Source organism: Engystomops pustulosus, chromosome 9 (assembly GCF_040894005.1).
Source record: "Engystomops pustulosus chromosome 9, aEngPut4.maternal, whole genome shotgun sequence".
Taxonomy (NCBI): Eukaryota; Metazoa; Chordata; class Amphibia; order Anura; family Leptodactylidae; genus Engystomops; species Engystomops pustulosus.
The window spans coordinates 85,597,649-85,623,748 of NC_092419.1; the positions used below are offsets into that span (position 1 = coordinate 85,597,649).

Sequence of the window (26,100 nt, forward strand, 5' to 3'; positions counted from 1 at the left end):
TATGGAAAGAAGGGCATAGCAGCCCTGTGTATGGAAAGAAGGGTCATAGCAGCCCTTTGTATGGAAAGAAGGGGCATAGCAGCCCTGTGTATGGAAAGAAGGGGCATAGCAGCCCTGTGTATGGAAAGAAGGGGTATAGCAGCCCTGTGTATGTAAAGAAGTGGCATAGCAGCCCTGTGTATGGAAAGAAGGGGCATAGCAGCCCTTTGTATGGAAAGAAGGGGCATAGCAGCCCTGTGTATGGAAAGAAGGGGCATAGCAGCCCTTTGTATGGAAAGAAGGGGCATAGCAGCCCTGTGTATGGAAAGACAGGGCATAGCAGCCTTGTGTATGGAAAGAAGGGGCATAGCAGCCCTGTGTATGTAAAGACGGGGCATAGCAGCCTTGTGTATGGAAAGAAGGGGCATAGGAGCCCTGTGTATGTAAAGAAGGGGCATAGCAGCCTTGTGTATGGAAAGAAGGGGCATAGCAGCCCTGTGTATGTAAAGAAGTGGCATAGCAGCCCTCTGTATGGAAAGAAGGGGCATAGTAGCCCTGTGTATGGAAAGAAGGGGCATAGCAGCCCTGTGTATGGAAAGACAGGGCATAGCAGCCTTGTGTATGGAAAGACAGGGCATAGCCGCCCTGTGTATGGAAAGAAGGGGCATAGGAGCCCTGTGTATGGAAAGAAGGGGCATAGCAGCCCTGTGTATGGAAAGAAGGGGCATAGCAGCCCTGTGTATGGAAAGAAGGGGCATAGCAGCCCTGTGTATGGAAAGAAGGGGCATAGCATCCCTGTGTATGTAAAGAAGGATTATAGCAGCCCTGTGTAAGGAAAGAAGAGGCATAGCAGCCCTGTGTATGGAAAGAAGGGGCATAGCAGCCCTGTGTATGTAAAGAAGTGGCATAGCAGCCCTGTGTATGGAAAGACAGGGCATAGCAGCCCTGTGTATGGAAAGAAGGGGCATAGGAGCCCTGTGTATGTAAAGAAGGGGCATAGCAGCCCTGTGTATGGAAAGAAGGGGCATAGGAGCCCTGTGTATGGAAAGAAGGGGCATAGCAGCCCTGTGTATGGAAACAGTGGCATAGCAGCCCTGTGTATGGAAAGAAGGGGCATAGCAGCCCTGTGTATGGAAAGAAGGGGCATAGGAGCCCTGTGTGTGGAAAGAAGGGGCATAGGAGCCCTGTGTGTGGAAAGAATGGGCATAGCAGCCCTGTGTATGTAAAGAAGCAGCATAGCAGCCCTGTGTATGGAAAGAAGGGGCATAGCAGCCCTGTGTATGTAAAGAAGGAGCAAAGCAGCCCTGTGTATGGAAAGAAGGGGCATAGCCGCCCTGTGTATGGAAAGAAGGGGCATAGCAGCCCTGTGTATGGAAAGAAGGGGCATAGCAGCCCTGTGTATGGAAAGAAGGGGCATAGCAGCCCTGTGTATGGAAAAAAGGGGCATAGCAGCCTTGTGTATCGAAAGAAGGGGCATAGCAGCCCTGTGTATGTAAAGAAGGATTATAGCAGCCCTGTGTATGGAAAGAAGGGGCATAGCAGCCCTTTGTATGGAAAGAAGGGGCATAGCAGCCTTGTGTATGGAAAGAAGGGGCACAGGAGCCCTGTGTATGGAAAGAAGGGGCATAGCAGCCCTGTGTAAGGAAAGAAGGGGCATAGCAGCCCTGTGTATGTAAAGAAGGGGCATAGCAGCCCTGTGTATGGAAAGAAGGGGCATAGCAGCCTTGTGTATGGAAAGAAGGGGCATAGCAGCCCTGTGTATGGAAAGAAGGGGCATAGCAGCCCTGTGTAAGGAAAGAAGGGGCATAGCAGCCCTGTGTATGTAAAGAAGTGGCATAGCAGCCTTGTGTATGGAAAGAAGGGGCATAGCAGCCCTGTGTATGTAAAGAAGGGGCATAGCAGCCCTGTGTATGGAAAGAAGGGGCATAGCAGCCCTGTGTATGGAAAGAAGGGGCATAGCAGCCTTGTGTATGGAAAGAAGGGGCATAGCAGCCTTGTGTAAGGAAAGAAGGGGCATAGCAGCCCTGTGTATGGAAAGAAGGGGCATAGCAGCCCTGTGTATGTAAAGAAGTGGCATAGCAGCCTTGTGTATGGAAAGAAGGGGCATAGCAGCCCTGTGTATGTAAAGAAGGGGCATAGCAGCCCTGTGTATGGAAAGAAGGGGCATAGCAGCCCTGTGTATGGAAAGAAGGGGCATAGCAGCCTTGTGTATGGAAAGAAGGGGCATAGCAGCCCTGTGTATGGAAAGAAGGGGCATAGCAGCCCTGTGTAAGGAAAGAAGGGGCATAGCAGCCCTGTGTATGTAAAGAAGTGGCATAGCAGCCTTGTGTATGGAAAGAAGGGGCATAGCAGCCCTGTGTATGTAAAGAAGGGGCATAGCAGCCCTGTGTATGGAAAGAAGGGGCATAGCAGCCCTGTGTATGGAAAGAAGGGGCATAGCAGCCTTGTGTATGGAAAGAAGGGGCATAGCAGCCTTGTGTAAGGAAAGAAGGGGCATAGCAGCCCTGTGTATGGAAAGAAGGGGCATAGCAGCCCTGTGTATGTAAAGAAGTGGCATAGCAGCCTTGTGTATGGAAAGAAGGGGCATAGCAGCCCTGTGTATGTAAAGAAGGGGCATAGCAGCCCTGTGTATGGAAAGAAGGGGCATAGCAGCCCTGTGTATGGAAAGAAGGGGCATAGCAGCCCTGTGTATGGAAAGAAGGGGCATAGCAGCCCTGTGTATGGAAAGAAGGGGCATAGCAGCCCTTTGTATGGAAAGAAGGGGCATAGCAGCCCTGTGTATGGAAAGAAGGGTGCGCAGTAGCGTAGTAGTGTAAGTTGCCATATATTGTGGTCGCCAAAGGTGACAATGGAAGATATTGTTATGTCCACCCTTCTTACTGGGTCTGATTTACAATAAATGAAGCTCAAGAGTCAGTGAATAAAACATGTCTATAAAATGGTAACTATTTTATACAGTTCATATGAATTGTATATGGAAATACATTGAGAGACTTGCCAAATCATTAACTTGAACACATACAGTTACCAGAATAAGTAATATCTATACCACAAAATATGACCATTACAATACACAGTCCAGTAGTTAGAATAGTCCTCTAATAATAATTCAGTCATCTCCCCATCTTACTCCTCAGTTAGCCAGCCTGCCCCAGCTTCATCTCCAGTCTCCAGCTTCCATCCTATAAGCCAATGTGTCCCCCTCATTTACATTATTCACTCTACTATTTAGCATCTGTAAGGGACCTGCCAAACAATGAGCATCCTGCATACCATTTAGATTGAGTTTATACCATACCATACCATTTAGATGCAACCAAACACCTCTATTTCTCCATACATGAAACATACAAGAAATATAAACTATTAGATATTAAAATGTTTTCATATATATGTTTTCAATTGCCTCATTACAGCATATAAAGGCTCTAATATTATTACAGGATATTACAGGAAAGGAATACAGGAGGAGGGAACTACAACTTCCAGAATTTACCTACTAGCTTTCATCATAACTCTCAACTGTCCTGGATACTATGGGAAAGAAGGGGGCACAGCAGCCCTGTGTATGGTAAGTATGGGGTGCAGCAGATCTTTGTAAGGAAAGTAGGGGGAGCTGCAGCCCTATGTAAGAAATGAAAGGAGTTCAGAAGCCTTGTGTAAAGAAAGAAGGGACACAGCAGCCCTGTGTAAATAAAAAAGGGTGCACAGCAGCCCTGTGTACAGAAAGAAGGGGGCACAGTACCTCTATGTTAAGAAAAAAGGGGGAACAGCGGACTTTTGTAAGGAAAGAAGGGCGGTAGCAGCCCAGTGTACTGAATGAGTGGGGCGCAGCAGCCCTATGTAATGAATGAAGGGGACACAGCAGTCCTGTGTAATGAATGAAGGGGACACAGCAGTCCTGTGTAATGAATGAAGGGGACACAGCAGTCCTGTGTAATGAATGAAGGGGGAACAGCAGTCCTGTGTAATGAATGAAGGGGGAGCAGAAGCCCTATGTAATGAATGAAGGGGGCACATCAGCCTTTTGTAAAGAAAAAAGGGGACACAGCAGCCATGTGTAATGAATGAAGGGGGCACAGTAGCCATGTGTAATGAATGAATGGGGTGCAGCAGCCCTGTGTAAGGAAAGAATGGGATGTAGCGGCCCTGTGTAATGAATGAATGGGGTGCAGCAGCCCTGAGTAATAAATGAATGGGACTATACATGCTCTATAAATAATATTTAGGGAGCCTTTTGTTCTTGTGTTGCAATTCTGCTTACAATCACTAGATGGTGGTATAGTTTAATATAGAAAATTGTACAGACCTCGCACAGTAACAGCCATTAACAATGACTATATTAACCTTCTCCCTTCCAATGAAGCTGGTTAAGGTAAATTTATATAAAGTTTTATGAGCTCATACTTTAACTTTACTAGAACCAGTTTTGATTGGAAAAACACAACATTGGCAAAGGAAAGGTTTAAAGGGAATTATTTGGTCTCTACTAATGTCCAGCTTCAACCAAAACGGTGATGGGACTTGCTACGTTAACCCATGTCTCGTTAATATTTTTTTAGGCATTGTAGCTTCTGGGGATAGGTTTTATTTAGTATAATACCTCCAGATATGCAGAAATATAAAAGAATGAGAACTGTAAGGCAAATATATGGAGAAGCATTAGCTACAATTCCTGGCCATAACCACCAGATGGCAGTAACTCACCAGCCTCTTATAGAGATGAATGCAGCATATATTTCATTATCTTCCTAGTTCTGATCCAATATCACTTTTGTTCTTGAACACTGGGTTATGAAATCATAAATCATATTGTCTAATAATCAGATCCTGTGTGTCAAACACAATGCTGCCAGCAGAGGACATATTTTTAAGGGAATGAGTTCACTTTAAGGACAAAAATGAGCGCTTTGCCTCTAAGTATTTTAGCAGTCACAGTTTATATTTACATTCTTGGATGATATGATGGTGTAAAGCCTTATTAACCACTTTAGACACTGTGTCATTAAAGTGGTTGGCCACTTTCAGTAAATCATTGAAATGGGTTTTCTAGATCTCTGCTTGCTGTCCTTCTATAGAAAGCTTCTCTGTTTTCTTCCAGTGGATAGAAATCTGCCCATGGTCATGTGATGTCACACAGGTGCACGAGCTGTTATTATCACAGCGAGTAATCAGAGCTGTGTGATAATAACGGCTCGAGAACCTGCATGTCCATCACAGCTTCCACAGTATATAGCCAGCCAGCCCCCCCCCCAGTATATAGACAGCCAGCCAGCCTCCCCAGTATAGAGCCAGCCAGCCCCCCAGTATATAGCCAGCCTGCCACCCCAGTATACAGCCAGCCCCCTGTAGTATATAGTCAGCTAAGCCACCAGTATATAGCCAACCAAGCCCCCTAGTATATAGCCACCCCTCCCCTAGTATACAGCCAGCCCACTGTAGTATATAGCCAGCCAGCCCCCTGTAGTATATAGTCAGCCAACCCACCAGTATATAGCCAACCAAGCCCCACAGTATATAGCCTGCCCCCCAGTATACAGCCAGCCAGCTAGTCCCTCCTGTACACAGCCAGTCACCCCCCCCAGTATATTGCCAGCCCCCCAGTATACAGCCAGACAGCCCCCTTATATATAGCCAGACCCCCTTTACACAGCTCCCCACTCCAGTACATACAAATAAAAAAACATGAACTCACCTTCCGATGCTCCCCCGCTTCTCCGCTACATGATCCAGTCCAGCCGGTGGTGACAGATAGCTCCGTACGCGTCGGCATCGCACAGAATAGGATGTTGATGGAGCGTCGGAAGGTGAGTTCATGTTTTTTTTTCTCCTACTGGCCCCACCAGTGTCGGACTGGCCCCCGACGGGTCCCAAATGAGTTGGCCCACCAGGATTTCTCTCGGTGGGTCTTATGGCCAGTCCGCCCCTGGACAGATTTCTATACATTGGAAGTAAACATAGAAGCTTTCCATAGAAGGACAGCAAGCAGAGATCTAGAAAACTGTGAGGAATTGATACAGAAAGTATGTTGGAAATTATTTGCTGAAAGTGGACAACCCCTTTAAGGGCTGACCCTCTCCTTACTGGGCAGGTATCTGTTGCAGGGAATGGACAAGGATAAAGGTAAATGTGACATTGTTTCCCTCATTCATGTTGTGATCTGCTTTGATTAGATCACAGAGATGATCGGTTCCGTTATGTTAAGTATGTCTGTGGTACAGATACAGTGCAATGTGTCATGCCCAATGTTACTGCAGCTTACAAACAATAATTAAATGGGAACCAGTGAAAGGCAGAAGTGAGCACTCATCAGCCTCAATGGCTGTGGTTGACTACTTGGTTTACTTCACAGGTCACTCCCTATCCCTGCAGTGTTTCAGGGTTTCACACACAGCAAGATCAGCCCATTATGACAGAGTCTTGTGTCATAGGCTGACCACACTTCTAGAGATGGGATTCCTTGCATCATATTGATATATGATACAAGGAATCCCTGATTTCCCTGCTAAACAGCATCACCCATGCTGTAATCCTTACAATTTCAGTACTGCTCTCTAGCAGGAAATCAGGAATTCCTTGCATCACATATCACTGGGATGCAAGGCATCCCATCCCCAGCAGTGTGGTCAGCCTGTGACACAGGACTCTGCATAGTGCATGATCACGGGCTGATCATGCTGGGTATGAAACACCCAGACGGTAGTGTTTAATGGATTACGGAACTCATTTTAATGGAATGTGTGACTGAACCATTAAAAACTAAAGAATGTCCTAGTAAGAGCTGTTTTTCAGGGATCGCTAGACTGTAGTTTAAAGGGGTTGGACCCCTGTCGAACCCCAAGATAATAATAGCAGCAGGTCACGCATGTGCAGCTGCTCCATTGATCTCTTAAGGTACTGACAGAGATGGCCGAGCGCTGTAGTTGGCAATCTCCCTCAGCATCACGTTGTCCCCTGTGATTCGTGGCAGTCCCGTCACTGAGACCCCCACCAATCAGCAAGTTAGCCCCTTCTATGTCACTGGAGAACCCCTTTAAGAGAATTTGGGAAAAAACAGATGCCAGATTGATGTAAATCTACCAACATTAGCATCCATTTTCACTGCTGATTTTGGCCAAGTTTATATGTGCAGGCAGTGCCATGTGGGGCTACAATGACATAAATATGGATGCGGCTTTCTATGGCTGTGTCTTATTGGTTTAGTAATATCTAGATTCCATTTGTCTACTCTTCAGTTTTATTGCATTGTTGTGTGAATATTCATTTTCATCACCAGTATTTCTTTTCTTACTCTTAGCGTTTTTATTTTACAGCAAAAACACACATTGGGGCACATTTACTTACCTGTCCCATTGACGCCGCCGATCCAGAATGTCCGACGAGGCTTTGGAGCTGCCGCGATTCACTAAGATCTTGCATCCAATTTTCTGTGTCGCTTCCCCCGCCGAGGTCCGCCGGTCCGCATGCGCTGATGCGCCACAATCTGAACGCGTGCGCCAAAAATCCAGGGCGATTCATGACAAATCGAAAAAAAAATTGTGAAACCCGATGGAAATACGTCCAACGACCCCTTGGTAAATGTGCCCAATTGTTTTGCTGCTATCACCTATGCTATGCGTACTTTTGTTTTCCATTGTTTTCATTTTTATCTCTTCTCCTGGTATGTGAATAACCAGCTTACACACGGCCTTCTCCCACCTGATTTCCATAAAATCAATTATGGATATGGAATGGTATTCTGTACAATGTCACGGGAAAAGAAACATGATTGGGAGAATTTAAAATTCCCCCCACCACTGGTCCTGCACCAATATTCACTAAGAGGCTTTTAGTGAATATGTTAGAAAATTTCGCCAGTTCCGCCCTGTAGACCAGATCGGAACTGGTGGAGTTTTTTGTATTGGTGTCCACCGGAACTATGGCTGATACTACCAGTATATTAAATGTGAGGTGCTGGGCATTCGCACCCTCCGCCTGCACCGCTACCCACACGGTTTACGCCCATAATGGTGTGCAGGTCATACAAAACCGTCATACACAAGTGGTAGGATCAGGGAGATTTATACGGTTTCTCCACCAGTTGTTTTATCTGGTACTAGTGTTTGTTACTGGAAATCGAAATCGATGGTAGGTTTGTTGTCAGACCCACTCCTCACCTCATATAAAGTGTTTTGTGGTGAAGTCCTTGAATTGGTTAAGACTCCTGCATTTTAAAGGCAGTGGCACAGACGTGGGTCAGTGGGCCATGTATCCAAGACTAAGGAGTATGGGGGCCATTCAACCCCGTGAACCTTAGACCCCATGTAACCTTCAAAGCGTCAACATTATAATTCATTATTGCTGCTTATCATATTATAGATTTTTTTTTTTTTTTTTTGCTGTATCAAGACAACTTTTTCATATTTGTTCTATATTAAGACTAGTTTAGTACATTATGTTCTTTTATTTAAGGCTTAACAACAGAGAATTTCCTGCCTTGCGGCTGATGGCACCACTTTTACATCATGTAATATGGAGCTGGTCCAAACCACAGGCTGGTAACACAGAGGGTATAGTAGATACCATAAAGCTCAAGCATCGTCTGTGTTTGGTGCATTGATGCGGCATGATCAGTGGTGTAACAAGACTCCAATGGGCCCTGATGCAAACTTTGGATCTGGGCTTCAAATACCTAAATCCAATACCGGAGAGGTACAAGGCACATTTGGTGCAAGATTTTACTAATATAGAAATGTAGTTTAGATATGATTTGGGGCTGTGAATTGTCACAACCACATAAATAGCATGTACTGTATGTAATAAATCTTCGAATGCTGGTTGAATCCCTGTAAAGGTGCAAATAGATGGTGCGTCCATGATGCGGCCATGATACATTTGTGATGTGGCCGACCACATCAATTGAGGAATTGTGCCAATAGTACATAAGAAAATTATTATTTAGTGACAGTTTCATGTACAGTTATCATGAAATTGTCACTAAATAATAATTTAGTTATGAATTATTGGCAGAATTCCTCAATTGATGTCGTTGGCCACATCACAAATGCATTAAGTCCGCGTCATAGCATCTATTCGTACCCTACCTAAAGCTTCAGAATGGGTGGTAAAGCACAATACATTTGGTCACGTTCGCTGTCTTGTATAAAATGTATCCATGTTGAAGGCACAAATTCTATTCAAATAACATGTAATTATTAAAAATAAAAGATATATGGATCATTGGTGGCTTTGTTTTAGTGGGTTCTAATGGGCACAGCATTATATGTGCAAGCAGTCCTCCAGTACCCATACTGGCGTGCTAAGCCCCAATGGCTCTGGGCCCTGGGACCCTAAAAGTACCACAACACAGCAATGCTAATGAGTGCAGCATAGTGGGGCACATTTACTAAGGGTCCGAGGACCTGATTTCCGTGGGGTTTCCCTTACTATTTCCGATTTGCACCGCATTTAACAGTGGTTTTTGGCGCACGCGATAGGATTTTGCCGCAATCTATTCGACTTTCATGCGACAAAAATCGGGGATGTGGACAACCCGACTGATTCAGACTTCATGCTCGTCGACAGTCCGGATTGGGGACCGCGAGAGGACTGGGTAAGTAAATGTGCCCCTATATTTTCAGGCAGGGACTAATACCTAGCAGTCCTCCAGTAACCATACTGACAGGCTAAGCAGCCACGGCTCTAGGCCTCAGGACAGAAGCCCCATGCAAGCAATAGTGGACGCCAAGCAGTACTACACTATGTGCATAAATTTAGCCGAGAAGTGATAGGTCATTGTATAATGAGTAGATGTGAGGTTTGGATCATTTTTCCTAAATGTTGACATGCTTCTCATCAATATATAACAGCAATACATGTACTGCTACTAGGTAGACACAGACATCACTTACTGTCCAAATGACCGGTAACTGATGCAGCCTTCTCTCTCCTCTGTTTCCTGGTCTGTCCTGGTCTTTATGTTGGTGGACTCTTTACAGGTGACAATCCTTCATAACTTATTGCAGCCATGACTTATCAATGTATAATTTCCTGCCCAGCAGCAACAAGCCAAGTACATCATGACACTGCACCCCTCAAAATAACACAGTTATCCAGTATATTGTCCCCTGGATAACAACTATGTCCCACACTGTACTCCTAAATAATATATACTTCTCCCAACTGACCACACTGTGTCCTATCTGTGTATATCAAATAAAACTTTGAGCCATCAATATATAGCATAAAAGAATATATTCCCTAAAATATAAAATATTTAAATAAAGCACTGAACCTACTCTAATGAATACTGTGCCCAGGAAAAAGATATTACTTTCCTACCTGGATCTCTTGGCTTTTCATAATTTTAATTCAGATCTACTTAGAACTCCATTTACATATATAAATACACTACTAGCGATGCATTTACTTTTTCATGAATTTGTGCAATTATTCTAAATGACTTTGGCTTTTTTGATTCACAGATCGGCTATCAGATATTCTTACAGTTTCTTTGGCGCAAATTTACCTAAATTGACACTGCACAAGTGATCACTGGTTAGTTTGCCGGGATGCAATACAGGCAGTCCCCGGGTTACATACAAGATAGGGTCCATAGGTTTGTTCTTAAGTTGAATATTTGTAGATCCAGACAAAAAAAATTTGGCCCCAGTGACATTCTGAGTTACAAAATATTTTGCTGTAATGGGAGCAAGGATTATCAATAAAGCTTCACTACAGAGACCTTACAGCTGATCATTGCAGCCTGGGACTATAGTAACATCCAGAGAGCTTCACCAGAGGTCACAGTGAGCAGAGGGTTCCATCTTTAACTAGGGATCATCTGTAAGTCGGGTGTCCTTAAGTAGGCGACCACCTGTATACACATTCACAGGAACCTATGATATTTTTGGTTTATTTGAGACCACACTCTTCACTGACTTGATACCTAGCCTTATCATCTGATGACCCTATACTGCAACTGAGGGTTGAGGGGGTGGGGAACCCACTTTAGAGACAGATGTAAGGGTGGGTCTAACATCTGTCAGGCGTTGTGATATATCCATTATGGTAAACCCCTTTAATAGTGGGATTACAACTGTCCTAAAGTATTAATGGGGAATTCATTGCATTCCTTCAATACATATACTGTATAAAGCAACATTTAAAGGTATCATACAGCAGTATAGTGTGGAGAGTCCAGACATGTGCTGTCTGTATTGGCACTAAATCCTCGGAAATTAAATGATGGCGGTGGGAACACAGTGCTCTATTGAACTCCTTAATCCCAGATTATTTCCATATATTTTAAGACTGGTGGTAGACGATCCTGATTCCAGTGCTTGATTCTAAACTAATCTGGATTAATGATCTTCCCCATGCGTATATCTTATCTACCAATATTGTTAATTACTCAACCTAAAATAAGAAGTCTTTACTAAGATCTGCTCTTAGTGGCCAGAAGTATTATGGTCTAGTTAACCGTAGGAAAAGAACAGAATTTCTAGTGTAGATCATGATACACTAATATGTTGTTGCAGATTATAAAAATAACACCGGCCTGGGATGAAGTGTCATATGGATGGCTCTTCGCCATCTTCTTTCATGCATGGCACTGCTGGATTGGCAGATATCTCCTTATTTTTGGAAACTGAGGGCCTCCTTGGGAACTGTCTCCCCGTTTCTGGTTCACTGTTAAACTGTGTTTTTTCAATTTGTAACAGCATGCCTGCCAGGATTTCATGTTGTTCTTGGTTTGACCCACTTGAGTCTTTTGAAAGATTCCATTTAAAGCAACACCCAGCCCTAAATTTCACAATACATATCCAGTCTATAGTAAACATAGCTAGCGCTCTCCTTTTAGAAGCACATGCCAGAATTCATCCTTTCTGGAGTTTTGTTTTTCACACCTGCTTGCGATTGTGTCTAATTTGAAGCGGATTGGATAATCCAGCGTGTAAGAGTTGTGGGGTATGGGTGGATAAAAAGTTATGTTTGCTGAATACATCAGGGTTAATGAAAATATTTTGTATTTAGGCTGCATTCACACATGGCGCTTCATTTGTATTCTTAAAATGCAATTAAAATTCAAGGGGGAGGGGTTTAGCCAAATTCCAGATGTGTTTCCGCCTAAATGCATGCATTTGGGAACAAGCACTACATGTTTTGTATTGATTATATTGAAAACTCCTTCACAAAGGATTTTAATTGGGTTTAAAAACACAAATGAAACACTAGGGGGGACAATTATCTTAAGTTTGGAAGCGTGTCTAGTTTTTGGGATTTTTTGTAAGGTTTTGGCCTTGCCTGATTTATCTTAGTGGTTGATAAATAAGGCATGCAAGTCTCTGGGTTTTTTAAGACTTTTCTTTGAAAAGTTGCACAACAGTCTCAACGCCTTGCCTTTGCCTGCTCTGGACTGGAGGTTATTTGCGCGAAAAATTGCGACTTTTCACAGCGATTGTGTCAAACTTTGCAACTTTTTCAGATGTCTACATCTCGGAACTCATGACCAATCAGGAACTACACTAGAAAAAACAACATGATGAACTCTGTAATACAGCAACAAAAGTCACAAAAAGACTAAAAAGTTGCAAAAAAGAAAGGAAAAAAAACAAAGTTTGCTAAATGCCCCCCAAGTGTGAAAGAAGCCTAAAGGTACATGTACACAACTGTGTGTGCTAAATGGACCACAAACAGGCCTTGTTTGTTGCCTGTTTAGTTGGGCGGCCTGGCACAGTTACGGTGCGGTGACACACTGAGGCTCATTTACTAAGGGTAACGGTTCGCAGTTTTATCGGTCTGTGCGCCTTTTACGGAACAGCTTGGACAGGCATTTAACAGGTGTCTGCTTTGGGATTGTGTTGCATGCAAATTGGGGTGCATGCCGACGATTGAACGATCTGACTGAGTCGGACTGAGCGTGATTTTAGCTTGTGTCCTAAGCTAATGCACTTACATGCACCACGAAGAAAATGGTGAACTCTGTCGGACCTGAGTGGGGAAGCGGCAGATGCAGGCAGGGCCAGATTAAGGTTGGTTGCGGCTACTGGGCGCAAAATCTGGTGGGAGCCCCCATTGAATGTAGTCCAGCCAGGGTATAGCGATCGCTATATACTGCCCCCCAGCAATAACATTGTAAAGCCTCCCCAGTAATCACTATATACAGCTCCCCCAGTAACAACTATATGCAGCTTCCCAGCAATCACTGTATACAGCTCCCCCAGCAATCATTGTATACAGCCTCCCAGTAATTGCTGTTTGTAGCCCCCAATATACAACTCCCCCAGCAATAAATATATTCATCCCCCCAGTAATCACTGTATACAGCCCCCATTAATCACTGTATACAGCCTCCATATAATCACTAACTATATACACCCCCATGATAAATATATACAGCCCCCCTATAATAACTAACTATGTACAGTCCTAGGTAAAATAATAAAATTGTACTCACCTTCCTCCGTTGCCCTGATGCACCCGTACCTCATCCTTCCTCGCGGTGTCCCTCGGAGGTGTATCAAGATGGCTGGGCACTGCCTTCTTGGCATTTCTCCGATCGTCTATGGCAGAGCAGGAAACTTATAGTTCCCTCGCTCTGTCATAGAATGAAGTTGGGGCACATCAGAGCCCGGACCCAAATGCACTGTGGGTGATTCAGGCGGTCATGAGACTGCCTGGATTGCCCACATTTGGTGGGGGCCCCTTTAAGGGTAAAGTGGTGGTGGCCCCTATAATCCGGCCCTGGATGCAGCATATCGAGGGCACAAGCTTCGTGAATTGCGGCACAGTGCATTATCGTCAGACAATGCACTTTAATAAAGTTGCACAAAGTCTCAACGCCTTGCCTATGCCTGCTCTGGACTGGAGGTTATTTGTGTAAAAATAGCGTCTTTTCACCGTGATTGTGCCAAACTTTGCAACTTTTTCAGTTTATTGAATACTGATGCACAATCTTTATTGATCTGGCACCCCCTGCACTGCTTGGGAAGTGCGTGCCAACTTTTTTTTGGTGCACCTTTAACATAACATTCTCATTTGCAGTAATAAATGTGGTGCACGGTCCAATTCTGCATCTGAATGCCCCTTTAGGTGCAGAATTTTGTGGCGAGACACAATACTGGCACAGACACTTCAAAAATACATGTGCAAGCAGTTTGCATGTTATTTTCAGTGCAAAGTCAGACAGAAAATTGAACACTTGAATAAATGTGGGCCAATGTGTTTATACATGCTATGCATGCTTACAATGTAAGTTTTTTTTTGTTACCCATCACATGTGTTTAACTAGAAACGTAGATGCAATCAGGCCAAGCCCCTCCAGGAAGGTTCCAGACCCTGGACATTAGGTATTAGCAGCGGTAGATTTGGTCTTGTCAGGCACAGGTTAAGTATATGGGAATTGTTATCCAATTGTATTCCCCTATGTAAGCTGGAGTGTGATTGGAGAGTAGCCACCACCTGACCAGGTTAAGAAAACCCTGGACAGAGAGGGGCTAGTCCTCTTAGGCCCAAGGCCCTTGCACAAAGCAGAGAGTCTGCCTTAGCTCTTGGAACCCAGCTCTCGCTGGAGAGCAGATCCTGTTACAGAGAGAGTCAGTGTCTGTGCATCGTCAGCAAAACCCAGGACTCGTAGCTGTAGCATCCACTGATTGGACACATCTACATCCAAGCCTGCATCTACTAACAGGCTGGTGAACCATTCCTAGGACCACTCTCCATGACCACTCCAATAATCCGGAATCTCCAGTAATCCGGAATCTGTTCCGTTGCCTGCAGTTGTTCCATTAAAGAACTGTGCGTTATTTTGCACAAAGTTGCCTCCGTCTGATCCCTGGATACAGCTGTATAACCACCATGGGCTCCCCATCCATTTCCCAGGGACATATCTTACAGACACTAAGGGGTTGCCCCAGGGAGAACCAGTACATCAGCCTCTCCCTCCATATTTCTTGCACAGACCACCTGCAGGAGACCTGCCAGGCTGTAGGACAGCGCTCTGGTCCCCATACCAAGCACCGTGACACTAGCGTGCCTAGGCCGCAACCGCCAGCCACTCCGTTATTCCGAATCCCGGCTGTCTCCAGTCCCCAAGAAAAGGCTAGGCCCCGGTGAGGGATGTTGCACTTTCTTTTGGCTGTCAACTACAGGTCAGTGTATAAACACCCGCCATGTGCAGAGGATGAAGATGCAGGATCTTCATTGTGGACATGGCTGTGCTGATCGTCTGACATTTAATAGTCTGACGTTACCATGAGAGTACATTGAGTGCTGTAAAATGTCACCTTTCAAATATAAGCAAAACAGTATAAAAATACTAGGCGTATTAAAAACCCATTAGATTATAGCTAAAGATGAAAGTATCATGCAAATGAGAACGGTATTAAGGTAAATACTTTACCGCCAACTCCTACAGTGTCCCTGTGTGTTCATTATATTGGTTAATGTTTCTCTTTGATATGATAATATGGAACATTTTACTTGGGAGAAGTATGAAAATAACCAATTTCTGATAATGGATAATGTACTTCAAGGGAAGAATCACATTTTACTCTATTTCATAGCATTTTAGATTCAGTGCTGTGCTCATTGGACTGTATGAGGACTTACCACCCTCAGCCATAGATGTCCTCTCACTAGGCAAGTACATCCCTCTTATACATATCTGAGGTAGGTCACGAGACACTTTCTTGAACTTTCTAACACTTTCAAATAGTGCTAAGCCACAACCATTAGTAAGAGAAATGTCTAATCAAGTTATGATATCATTTGGCTCTTATCAAAGTCATATCTGCCAGTACAGGGATACAGTTTCGACTTTGGTTCCTAATTATAGATATTCTGGAAATGGACCAAGGACTCAGACCAGAGTGTACAGGCTCTTGGGTATATAAAGTAGTAATATTTCTACAAAAACACAACATCAAAGTTTTCTTCACTTTTATTTCATAAATTAAAATTGTAACAAAACCAGTATAAAAACCAACGCATTTAGTCTACACATCCAATATAAGGTTATCTACTGTCACAGGGGTGGTCTTTGGACATCTCAGCCTTGGATCACTCACATGACAGTACAGTGAACAGCGGTGGTGAGCCTATGGCACCTGTCCGGAGGTGGCACTCACTGTAGGCACCCAGACTGTCACCCTAGCACAGAGCTCACCAGGCAGGATTCAAGGCCTCCTCCTTCAGTCTCTTGTAGTCCAGGACATGTCATGCTCAGTTATACTTACACACACACATCCTGGATTGCCGGGGACTGGAGTGAGTAGGTGTGGACATGGCTGGATGTTTTGCTCCAAGCCCGACAATTCCTTTTTAGGGGACTCTAGATGGATGCTACAATTATCCACCGAACTTCTCCACTTTCATTGTACTGCATTGGTTTCCTCAGGACACTGATACGATTGAAAGCTGTGACAGAGCATGGAGGAATAAGTTACTGCTTAAAGGGATATTCTCATCTGGAAATTACCATTTTATTTAATAAAACTGCCATCTTTATACATTTCTTCAATGGGATGTTTGAAGATAATTTCCAATAAATTTAGCCATGTTGTCCTTGGACACGACCACCCCTGAATCCTGGCAGTGGGGATCAGACATGACCTATTAATCCCTGTCGGACCACCTGGATCAAGGGTCCATTGCCACAGGAAAACTGTGGGATGTGCAGTAACTCCTGGAAAGTTCAGCAAAGAAGAGAGTGAGACAGCAATCCTATTCTTATTAATGATTGTGGAACATTAAGTCGGTGCTCGCAGCTGAAGGTTCAGGTGCTGGAATCCATTAGCAAGTGCATACAATGGAGGGAGCCACAGCACTCATGGAGTTAAAGTCCAGAAGTCTTTATTTTAATCCAGGCATAGAAATACGACATTTCAATTCATAATCAAGATAAAGATGTCTGATAAATATTGTTGATGAATCTAAACGTCATATTTTTTTATGCCTGGATTAAAATAAAGACTTATGGACTGCGTACAGTCCTTCATCCTGGTGATAGATGGCCTTTCAATGAGAATGCTCAGATGAATATACCCCTTTTACATTTCCATGTTGACACTTTGCGATAAATAAGTGGGTTACGGTTGTCTTTTTTGGATACTTGGTTTCTATTACGTTGCCCATCACTGCTCTAGAATTTTGAGAGATAGAGAAAAAAATTTCAACTGCACCAAAATCAGTGGAGTGCCACCTATACAAAAAGTTGGAAGAATACCCTTAAGGTTACATTCAGACGAATGTATGCCCGCTGGACAGTAGCCCATTTGGCATACATTCGCTGCGATGGAGAGGAGGAGTGGTGACCCTACCCTCACCATGGCGCACTGTGCCGTAATATGGGGAAAGATAGGACATGTCCTATCGTTTACCCGTGTACGGTGCCGAGCTAGTTCTGCACCATATCGCTCCGTGCACCTATTGCCAGCCCTTGGGGGGGCATATATACGGCCGCTAACTTATGCCCCCCTACGGTCATGTGAATGAAGCCTAAGACACACATCAATGTAATTTACTAGAGATTTTGTTGCTATGTTACTAACTATAAAGCGCCATTTGTACCAGATACCAGTCATTCTGCAGCTCTAATACGCTCCATCATTTTAATAAAGCTTAGTGGAGACTGGAATATGTCCACACGCATGGCCTATTGTGTACAGAACAAATTGTCTCTTTATTTGCACTTTGTTGTCATAGTTATGTTTTTTAATCTATTTCGCTGGGTCTGTTCCTTTGAGACACCAGATTTTAGCACAAGCTCAATCTCTTGCTTTGTGAGGAAGTTCACTGTTCTCAGGGCTGAAAGGGGAAGCTGTGGTCAGCACAAAACATCGAATGATTGAAACTTTGACGTAGGAGCGGTTCACATGGGGTGGAACGTACACTTGGTTACAATCTCTTGTTATGCCACATCTGCTATGATATTTTTCCTTCCTGTCGCAGTATCAGCCTCGGTATATAAGGCACAGGGTTTATATTTATCTAGCTCAGAGAAGCGGCAAACACGCTGAAGACCTCTTCTCTTCCATTACTCTTTCTGTATTTGCTTCAGTGATAGCATTTTTTGTAGGGTAGAAGACGTATTGTACTACACACCCAGCATCACAGGGAAGCTTCATGGCTCCAGGATAGAGAGCTATAGCCTGTGCATTGGAAGGCGTAGAAGACTTGTGCAGCGCACCTCTGTAATCTGGTGCAGTATGGACCCCATAAATGGCTCCACTGGTGGCTTTGTAGAGTGGACAGTTTCACTTTTTGGGTGTCTGTCTCTGCTCTCTTGTCTGCTGTCTCTTGTCTGCTGTTACATAACTGTAAATGGTGACCGTGAGCCACCGGCAAAAAAGGCTGCTAGTCTAATCCTGCCATTGACTTGTATTGTGCACGGTCACAGTGCGGTGAGCGGTGAGCACATGTGTAAATGATAGTACTTCACTGAAGTTCACCGTCCTACCCTGGGTGCAGGTAAGTGCGTGTCAAGCGACACTTTTTTTTTTTAAATACGGAGGTTTTTCCGAATTCGTTCGGTTTTCTTACGGCCATGCTCCTCGGTTTCCGTTGCGTGAATGCCGGCGCCGATGCACCACAATCCGATTGCGTGCATCAAATTACCGGGAAAATTCAGGGAAAATCATCGCAAATCGGAAATATTTGGGTAACGCAACGGAAAAACGTGATTCGGGCCCTTAGTAAATGACCCCCAATGTGTTTGCACTTCACAATAGATCAAAGACTTTTGGGTCACAGTTTGGGCTCTCAGTCTCTAAAACATTTGCCTTGTCTCATCTACAGGATTTGTCATCCTGTAGAACAGTGGTGGCCAACCTATGGCACGGGTGCCAGAGGTGGCACTCAGAGCCCTCTCTATGGGCGCCCGCGCCATCAACCCACCGCAGAGTTCGCCAGACAGGACTCAAGGCCTCTTGCAGTCCACGGCAGCCCTGGACCTTTGAAGGAAGCTACAATGATAACCAAAGCTTTTTCTCCTTCTTTCTACTGTATTGGTGTCCTCAGGTGCCTATACAATTTAAAGATGTGACACAACAGGGAGTAATAAGTTACTGTTTAAATTGTCACATTGGCACTTTGCGAAAAAATATGTGGGTTTTGGATGTAGTTTGGGCACTCAGTGTCTAAAAGGTTTGCCATCACTGCTGTAGAAGCATAAGTCTGGATAGTGCTGTAGAATTAAAAGCCAAAGTACTTTATTTTTTTTATTTATTTTAGACACAATGGAATAATAAAAATATATTAGGCACATGACAATGTAAGGTCCTGTTACAATTTGACATTCAGGCCTAGAAACTTCAAGATGTTCCTCGAAATATATATTTGGAATTCTAGAATGTTCTTTCACAGTTTTAGGAAGAAAGCTGCTTATTAGCAATTCTCAGATTGACCAGTAGAGAGCGCTACATTCCTTCAGATTGATGTCTCATTTCTGACACCTGCTATTGACTGAAGGGTTTTATGAGGCTGCAGCTTTTCTAAAGCTTCTGCATCTGTGGGATTAGGGTTTACATATGGTTATGTAACACCATTATATTGCGTCTTTCTTTTCACAATAGCCACCAGAGATCACTTGTCAAGTGTGAAGAAAGAAAAATGTAGAGGCTGATTGTATTATTTAAGGAGCATCCCTGGGTCTATTGTGTTTTATACACTAGAGTGTAACAACATTGGGAGAAGACAATCAAGCGAGTGTAAAGTGGGACAAGGCTGAATATGACAGACGATGGCCATGTAATAGGATATAGCACAAGAGACAGGCTTATATTCAATTTACAATGAACAAAGGAAAGATGTGGTGGGGGGCTGGTACCCATGAAATCTAGAAGGCTAACGAGGGGTTAATGCTGGGGAAAGCTTCCAGCTATGGAGCATTGCTGATGTGTAAACAGTGATGCTGACTATAGACATTGAAGGATTGTCCTTCTTTAGATGACAGAATAGTCAAGGATGACCTCAACATTTCCATTCGCTTAGAAGTTAGGCTAAGTTCACACTGCTGTTAAGAAAAAATAAAGGACAGAAGTTTTACGTATCAGGTAAAAATCCAATTGAAGTCAATGTAAATTTGATGTCATCTGCTATGGTCAGATAGTCAGGCCTGGGTGGGTGGAGGGTATGTAAAATAAATAAATTTGTACTTAAAGGTATATTCCAGGAATAAGCATAATTCATATACAAAAGGGGCCATAAAAATATAAGCTAATATGTAATGAGTTGCTATTTACAATTTTGATCGCCTTAGGCCCGTTCCACACTTGTGAGTGTGATGAGATGAACTCGCATCACGCTTGCAACGCAAGCTGCCGGGAACGCACGGCCCGAACGCTGCACACCGGGAGTGAACTGACATGCTGAGTTCACTCCCGGTGTGCAGCGTTCGGGCCGTGCGTTCCCGGCAGCTTGCGTTGCGAGTGTGATGCGAGTTCATCGCATCACACTCGCAAGTGTGGAACGGGCCTTAGACATAGAATATAATGGGGAGTTAAAATGTCTTGCACCTGCCTGGGCAGGTCATGTGATCAGCACACTATTTAGCTGTAGTGGGATGGTTGCAGTGCATCCAGTATGGCCAGTGTTGTGGTGAGATGTCATCTCAGTGAGGTGCAGTGATGGCACTTACACATCATTACTATGGTAACAGAGCAGGACAGTCTTTTTCATAATAACTGGGAGCAGAGCATAAGAGGGAGGAGCTGTTACTGAGACCTAAAGGATCATGGGACTTGTAGTTTCCAGTTTTGTATAACTCCACCTACTTTAGAAAGCTCATACAATTCTGTGAATCATAAAAGCAAAGTATTTAAGCTCCATTTTGTGATTGATGACATTGATTTTTGTTGTATTCATTTATTTACAAATTATTTTTTCAGATTTTGTATCAGAAGTCCATATTCCTGTAATACCCCTTTAACTTCTCCAGTGCTACCAGTGTCCCACACCGCCGTCTGTCAGTGCCCCTGTTTGTTTAGAGAGTCAGGGACGCTCCTCTCCAACAACTTCCATTCGCCTGGCATGCCCACCCATCCCCGTACCTGATACAGCATTCGCTTCGCTGTGTATCAGGCACATGGACAGGGAACAGTGAGCATGCCAGGCAGGCAGTAGATGTCGGAGAGGAGTGTGTCTGCCTCTGTAAGCAAACACAAGCAGCATTGGGTGGGAGCACTGGAGAAGGTAAGTACAAGTTTATTTTTACAGCCCTACAAGGGCAACTACCGTACAGACCAAACATTTGGACAAACCTTCTCATTCAAAGAGTTTTTCTTCATGACTGTAAAAATTGTAGATTCACACTGAAGGCATCAAAACTATGAAGTAACATATGTGGAATTATATACTTAAAGGGGTATTCCAGGAATATGAAAGTCTGATACAAAAATCCATGATGATATAAATAAATGAATACAACAATACTTAATGTCATTAGTCACAAAACGGAGCTTAAATAGTTGGCTTTTATGATTTACAAAATGTATGGCCTTTCTAAAGTAGGTGGAGTTATCACTAAGATGGCTGCCACTGGAAACTACAAGTCCCAAGATCCTGCTCTGCTCCCAGTGATGATATAACAGACTTTGTTGCTCTGTTACCATAGTAATGATGTGTAACTGCCATCACCAAAACACTGTCCATACTGGATGCACTGCAACCAACTGACTACAGCCAAATATAGTGGTGATCACATGACCTGCCCAGACAGGTGCAGGACATGTGACCAGCAGCCATCTTCTGTCCTGTGTATGCTCTTCCACGGACCGCGCGGAGGAAATTAACAGACTGATTAAAGGGCCAGTAGCATTTTAATTCTTCATTACAGTCTATGTCATCAGTATTTTCTGCTAAGAGGAGCAAAATTTTAAATAACAACTAATTACACATTAGCTTATATTTTGAGTGCCCATTTTTATATAGATTATGCTTATTCTTGGAATAACCCTTTAACAAAACCGTGTGAAACAACTGAAAATATGTCTTATATTCTAGGTTCTTCAAAGTAGCCACCTATTGCTTTGATTACTGCTTTGCACACTCTTGGCATTCTCTTGATGAGCTTCAAGAGGTAGTCACAGGTGCCCTGTCAGGTGTAATAAGTGGGATTTCTTGCCTTATAAATGGGGTTGGGACTATCAGTTGTGTTGTGCAGAAGTCAGGTGGATACACAGCTGATAGTCCTACTGAATAGACTGTTAGAATTTGTATTATGGCTAGAAAAAAGCAGCTAAGTAAAGAAAAACGGGTGGCCGTCATTACTTTAAGGAATGAAGGTCAGTCACTCCGAAAAATTGGGAAAACTTTGAAAGTGTTACCAAGTGCAGTTGCAAAAACCATCAAGAGTTACAAAGAAACTGGAAAGGAAGAACAAGAGTCACCTCTGCTGCGGAGGATAAGTTCATCCAAGTCACCAGAGAAGGTGAGTCCAAACTTTGGTCTGTACTGTATACATTTTTTAAAATGCTTGGACAACCCCTTTAAGTAAAGGGCGTATAAAAAGGCTATCCTCTCCAGATATAAGAATGTCACAATAGGGACCTCCCTATTCAGCCCCTGACTCACAGTTCTATGAAGAGGACCAGCCACTTGTAGGGGCTATAAATACAATATCAGTTTGGTTCTCATCCTCTGCACTGGGTTCTTAGCCACTAAACAAAGAAAACATTATAAAACAAAAGGGCAGGGGAAGAACAGCAGAAATGTTCTCCTACATATATCTTAGTTCAGACATGAGTCAGGTCACATGACCATTAGATCTGCTTTGATATCAATGTTTGATGTCTGTGGTCAGCGCAGTCGGTCCATGATTTCACCACAGTGAGACCAGAAGTTACACAACTGAAAAATATCCCAGAGCTGAATACACATAAATAAGACTGAAAAAGAAAGACAATATTTGCTTCCCTTCTCTGTGATACATTCTTTGCCTCCCTCAAATATACCAATATGGGGCTGATTTTCATAAGCGATAACACAATACCTAAAGGGATTTTCCAGTTTTATTCAGATAGATTTTAAAGGGGCTTTCCAAGAATGAGAATAGACGAGGTCAAAACTGGGAACGTAGTATGCAAAGTCAAAAGCAGACAGGCGGTCCCCTACTTAAAGGCCACCTACCACCACGATTCTACCTATAAAGGTGTAAGGGACGTGAGGATAGCTCTTTTTAGAGCTAATCCTCACGTCCCTGCTAACTTTTGGTACACTTTATGGAACTAATATGTAAATTTAGTTATGCGGCTACTGGGGCGTGGAGTAGCCGAACACGAGGCTACACAGCGCGGCTACTCCACGCCCCAGTAGCCACATTACTCCTTCTACCCTGTTGCGTGCAGGCCGTTGGCTGAGCAGCCCCAGCTCCGAGGCCGGAGCTACTGCTCATGCGCAGTAGCCGGCTTGTCGGACGAGGGCGCGCAGCTACAAGGAGCTGCGCGCCGCACACAACAGGGTAGGAAGAGTAATGTGGCTACTGGGGCGTGGAGTAGCCGCGCTGTGTAGCCTCGTGCTCGGCTACTCCACGCCCCAGTAGCCGCATAACTAAATTTACATATTAGTTCCATAAAGTGTACCAAAAGTTAGCGGGGACGTGAGGATTAGCTCTAAAAAGAGCTATCCTCACATCCCTTATATCCACCTACCACCCGATCTACCTTTATAGGTAGAATCGTGGTGGTAGGTTCCCTTTAAGAACACCCAACTTACAGACGACCCCTAGTTACAAACGGACCTCTGGTAATTGGTAATTCACTGTACTTTAGCCCTTAGGCTACAATAAACAGCTATAACAGTTATCACAGGTGTCTGAAATTAAGTTTATTGTTAATCCTGGTTCTTATGACAATCCAACATTTTTAAAATCCAATTGTCACAGAGACCAAATAAATTCTAGCTGGGATTACAATTATAAAATATACAGTTCCGGCTTACATACAAATTCAACTTAAGAACAAACCTACAGAACCTATCTTGTATGTAACCCGGGGACTGCCTGTACTATAAAGTGGCCTAGACAGGTTACTGCAGCTCAGCTCCTGAGTGATGAGTTTGGGTGTATTTTAAGACAAATGAAATGCGTTTATTAATGTCACAGTTTTTTGAACTATGTGATACACAGTAAAACCATGATGGAATGTCCTTTTAATTGTGGATTTGTTTCTCATCCTGCACAGTGAGAAACACCTAGAGGGAGCAGCCCTGTTTGTATAGTGGAACCTGTAAAAGAGTGAATATGATGGGCTGCATCTGAGTCCCACTGAGAGAGAAGATCGCTATTGAGGATCAACCTAATTCTCGAGGACAGAAAAGGAAACTGTGATACAGTGTGCCCTGGAAGATCGACTACAATTGTTTATAATGAGTCTCTGTACCACTGTGGAGCCTCGAATAGGGAACATAGTACAGTTTGCCTCTGTGTGTCATCCATATGCTCTCCGGGTTTTTGTCGATCTGAAAAAAAAATGAATTTTGGTTTGGCAAATTAGCTTGTCCCAACCCCTTGAAGGGTCTCATGATTGTGTCACTGAACAAATGATCCACAAATACGGATGGCACACATATACAAACATACAGCATATATACACACAAACAGTAAATACAGACATCATACACAGTATACACATACAGGATATACACATCACAGATACAGCATATATGCATCACATATATGTTTTATACATATTAATTTGTATATAACTCTTTATCATGTCAGGTCAGATGACGGGGCCCACTGTGTCAGGGCTGCTAACACTGTAATTACGCCCCTGGGGTGTACTACCTACTAATGATGGCAGCGCTCATTGGTTCTGGGTAGTGGTACTAAGTGGTACTGAGATCTGATATTTATACAGTGCACTGCTGAGGGACCCAGAGATGTATGGCACCCGGAGATAGGAACATAGGTGCAACGAGTACATGTCAGCTCTACTGTACTCACCGGGGCTCCTCCTGCTCCGGGCGCTGCACTTGAAGGGTGCCCCCGACTGTATAAGGAGGGTGCCCACTGACTGGGGGTGTCCTAGTGTTGCAATTTATTACATGGGACGTTTGCACTTTAAATAGGGGTGGTATTTGCTTCCTTTCTCCTCCCTGCTGCTGCTCAGCCCCTCCCATAGCTGAGCCTTTATAGGGCAGGCACTGGGCCTGCTCTTCCTCTTGCCCGCGCCATCTTCAAGCTGTCCCTAGCTCCCTCCCTACTGTTACTTGGTTTTTGTGTTTTAATGTTTTCGGTTTTCAGTGATCATCTCAAGTCACAGCTACAGGAAAATGTGAATTGATGTGGATTTTGCCCGGAAGGCGAAGTGCTGATTCGGGAGTCCGGTTGAGCAAACCGCTTCGGGCAGCTATGGTTTACAAAGAGATGGATGACAATTGTGGTTAATTTTTTAAAAGTATTAAGTAATAATTGTTTTCGGAGATCATCTCAAGTCACAGCTGAAGGAATATAAGAATTGATGTGGAATTTGCCCGGAAGTCGAAGTGCTAATTCGGGAGTCCGGTTGAGCAAACCGCTTCGGGCAGCTATGGTTTACAAAGAGATGGACGGAGATTGGGGTTAATTTTGAGTATTAAAGTAATAATGGTTTTCGGTGATCATCTCAAGTCACAGCAGGCGGAAAAGAGAATTGATGTGGATTTTTTCGGAAGTCGAAGTGGTGGTTCGGGAATCCGGATGAACAAACCACTTCGGCAGCTATGGTTTCCAAAGAAACGAACAGAGATTGCGGTTGATTTTGAGAATATTAAAATAATAATAATTGTGTTTATCAGCAATAAATAGCTGTGACCTTTTCTGCCCAACAGGAAGCCTCGTGTCATCATTTCTTAGTTATGTTTAGTTATAAATGGTTTATGGGGTTAATGTTACGGGTAGGATTATGTATCTTTACTAAAGTGTTTTTTTGTTCTGATCTGGGGGTCTCCATTATTGTAGTTAGTCTTGTATTGTAGTCTCTTGTGTTGTTGATAGCACTGTGTGTCTCCTGGGGGGTGTCTGCTCCGGGGGGCTCCTGCATTAGCATGTCCGTTCTGGGAGTCTCCTGTATTAGACAAGTATTTCTGCTTTCTAGTATTATAACAATTATATGCAGTAGCTTAGCTGACCTGCATGAGCAGCTTGTGACAATACCCTGGAGA

The 26,100-nt window shown here is 43.8% G+C and overlaps 1 protein-coding gene and 1 long non-coding RNA gene across 3 annotated transcripts in view; one reads left to right on the forward strand and one right to left on the reverse strand.

The window, feature by feature from the left end:
• The window catches only part of RPS4X (ribosomal protein S4 X-linked), a 501,937-nt gene that overhangs the window by 129,542 nt on the left and 346,295 nt on the right, over window positions 1-26,100 (forward strand). The window lies entirely within an intron of this gene.
• LOC140077173 (uncharacterized) overlaps window positions 23,587-26,100 on the reverse strand; it is a 90,493-nt gene continuing 87,979 nt past the window's right edge. The window contains exon 4 of the long non-coding RNA XR_011849722.1: window positions 23,587-24,414. This is a non-coding gene — a long non-coding RNA (uncharacterized lncRNA). The remainder of the gene's footprint in view (window positions 24,415-26,100) is intronic.